This window comes from Taudactylus pleione, unplaced genomic scaffold (genome assembly GCF_031769625.1).
Source record: "Taudactylus pleione unplaced genomic scaffold, aTauple2 ptg000085l, whole genome shotgun sequence".
In the NCBI taxonomy this organism is placed as follows: Eukaryota; Metazoa; Chordata; class Amphibia; order Anura; family Myobatrachidae; genus Taudactylus; species Taudactylus pleione.
This window is the reverse complement of record NW_028284487.1, coordinates 11,080,397-11,083,797: the sequence shown is the minus strand read 5'-3', so window position 1 is coordinate 11,083,797 and position 3,401 is coordinate 11,080,397. Positions and strand designations below refer to the sequence as shown.

The 3,401-nt window shown below is 35.4% G+C and overlaps 1 non-coding gene across 1 annotated transcript; it reads right to left on the bottom strand.

Annotated features, from left to right (window-relative positions):
• TRNAI-AAU (transfer RNA isoleucine (anticodon AAU)) lies at positions 1-74 on the bottom strand. Its single transcript has one exon. It is a non-coding gene; the product is annotated as a tRNA-Ile (tRNA).
• Between the last annotated feature and the right edge of the window lie 3,327 nt (positions 75-3,401).

Sequence of the window (3,401 nt, the reverse complement as noted above, 5' to 3'; positions counted from 1 at the left end):
TGGCCTGTATGGGGATCGAACACATGACCTTGGCGTTATTAGCACCACGCTCTAACCAACTGAGCTAACCGGCCAAACATAAACACATCAGCAAACACAAAAATGCCAAATGTACCTAAAACAGGAGAACATTCAGTATTTCAAAGATCAGCAATATTGAGTAGAGGAAGACTCTCTAATAATGGGTTCCATGGTGTAATGGTGAGCACTTTGGACTTTGAATCCAGTAATCTGATTTCAATTCTTGGTGGGACCTAACTTTGTTCAATTTCCTTAAAGTTGAATTTTAGGATAGCTTATCTATATTTAAACTTTGTATAAATCCCATCATCTTCAGTGGTTTCTTCACTCCAAACTAATTTTGAAACAGTTTCAAATCAGTTTTCAACTGGAGAGATGTTTGTCAAACATTTGGAAATAGGAAAAGTTGCAATAAGAATGCAGTGATCCATCACTTGTGCTATGGTTTTAAGATATTCTGGTTTTAAGAATTTTCTTCATCAGTGTGCACTAATGAGAGTAAAGGTCTGTTCTTCTTCTCGTCTTAAAACTTAGTCCCCCATAGTAGATTCAATCACCAAATAAATGTCCTGATTGATTAATTTGCCTTAGCATTTCTTAGATTTGCCATATTGCTATATTTGAGAAAAAGTTTTCTATGTATGCCATATAGAGAAATGCTGCATCAGCCAAAGGATGACATTTTTGTTTATTCCTAACATGGATTTAAAAATTCTCTGTTTTGTATGTGTCTATGATGTTCTCTAGCAAGTTTCAAGGGCTGCTAACTGTAGCCAATGCATTCATCCCACACTTCATGCACTTTGCCGCTGGATAAAATCCCTTCTTGGCATTTCTTGTAGGACAACAATAAAAATCACATGGCCCGTATGGGGATCGAACACATGACCTTGGTATTATTAGCACCATGCTCTAACCAACTGAGCTAACCGGCCAAACATAAAAGCATCAGCAAACACAAAAATGCCAAATGTACCTAAAACATTAGAACATTCAGTATTTCAAAGATCAGCAATATTGAGTAGAGGAAGATTCTCTAATAATGGGTTCCATGGTGTAATGGTGAGCACTTTGGACTTTGAATCCAGTAATCTGATTTCAATTCTTGGTGGGACCTAACTTTGTTCAATTTCCTTAAAGTTGAATTTTAGGATAGCTTATCTATATTTTTATCTTTGTATAAATTCCATCATCTTCAGTGGTTTCTTCACTCCAAACTAATTTTGAATCTGTTTCAAATCAGTTTTCAACTGGAGAGATGTTTGTCAAACATTTGGAAATAGGAAAAGTTGCAATAAGAATGCAGTGATCCATCACTTGTGCTATGGTTTTAAGATATTCTGGTTTTAAGAATTTTCTTCTTCAGTGTGCACTAATGAGAGTAAAGGTCTGTTCTTCTTCTCGTCTTAAAACTTAGTCCCCCATAGTAGATTCAATCACCAAATAAATGTCCTGATTGATTAATTTGCCTTAGCATTTCTTAGATTTGCCATATTGCTATATTTGAGAAAAAGTTTTCTATGTATGCCATATAGAGAAATGCTGCATCAGCCAAAGGATGACATTTTTGTTTATTCCTAACATGGATTTAAAAATTCTCTGTTTTGTATGTGTCTATGATGTTCTCTAGCAAGTTTCAAGGGCTGCTAACTGTAGCCAATGCATTCATCCCACACTTCATGCACTTTGCCGCTGGATAAAATCCCTTCTTGGCATTTCTTGTAGGACAACAATAAAAATCACACGGCCCGTATGGGGATCGAACACATGACCTTGGTGTTATTAGCACCACGCTCTAACCAACTGAGCTAACCGGCCAAACATAAAAGCATCAGCAAACGCAAAAATGCCAAATGTACCTAAAACATTAGAACATTCAGTATTTCAAAGATCAGCAATATTGAGTAGAGGAAGATTCTCTAATAATGGGTTCCATGGTGTAATGGTGAGCACTTTGGACTTTGAATCCAGTAATCTGATTTCAAATCTTGGTGGGACCTAACTTTGTTCAATTTCCTTAAAGTTGAATTTTAGGATAGCTTATCTATATTTAAACTTTGTATAAATCCCATCATCTTCAGTGGTTTTTTTACTCCAAACTAATTTTGAAGCTGTTTCAAATCAGTTTTCAACTGGAGAGATGTTTGTCAAACATTTGGAAATAGGAAAAGTTGCAATAAGAATGCAGTGATCCATCACTTGTGCTATGGTTTTAAGATATTCTGGTTTTAAGAATTTTCTTCTTCAGTGTGCACTAATGAGAGTAAAGGTCTGTTCTTCTTCTCGTCTTAAAACTTAGTCCCCCATAGTAGATTCAATCACCAAATAAATGTCCTGATTGATTAATTTGCCTTAGCATTTCTTAGATTTGCCATATTGCTATATTTGAGAAAAAGTTTTCTATGTATGCCATATAGAGAAATGCTGCATCAGCCAAAGGATGACATTTTTGTTTATTCCTAACATGGATTTAAAAATTCTCTGTTTTGTATGTGTCTATGATGTTCTCTAGCAAGTTTCAAGGGCTGCTAACTGTAGCCAATGCATTCATCCCACACTTCATGCACTTTGCCGCTGGATAAAATCCCTTCTTGGCATTTCTTGTAGGACAACAATAAAAATCACATGGCCCGTATGGGGATCGAACACATGACCTTGGTGTTATTAGCACCACGCTCTAACCAACTGAGCTAACCGGCCAAACATAAAAGCATCAGCAAACGCAAAAATGCCAAATGTACCTAAAACATTAGAACATTCAGTATTTCAAAGATCAGCAATATTGAGTAGAGGAAGATTCTCTAATAATGGGTTCCATGGTGTAATGGTGAGCACTTTGGACTTTGAATCCAGTAATCTGATTTCAAATCTTGGTGGGACCTAACTTTGTTCAATTTCCTTAAAGTTGAATTTTAGGATAGCTTATCTATATTTAAACTTTGTATAAATCCCATCATCTTCAGTGGTTTTTTTACTCCAAACTAATTTTGAAGCTGTTTCAAATCAGTTTTCAACTGGAGAGATGTTTGTCAAACATTTGGAAATAGGAAAAGTTGCAATAAGAATGCAGTGATCCATCACTTGTGCTATGGTTTTAAGATATTCTGGTCTTAAGAATTTTCTTCTTCAGTGTGCACTAATGAGAGTAAAGGTCTGTTCTTCTTCTCTTCTTAAAACTTAGTCCCCCATAGTAGATTCAATCACCAAATAAATGTCCTGTTTGATTAATTTGCCTTAGCATTTCTTAGATTTGCCATATTGCTATATTTGAGAAAAAGTTTTTTATGTATGCCATATAGAGAAATGCTGCATCAGCCAAAGGATGACATTTTTGTTTATTCCTAACATGGATTTAAAAATTCTCTGTTTTGTATGTGTCT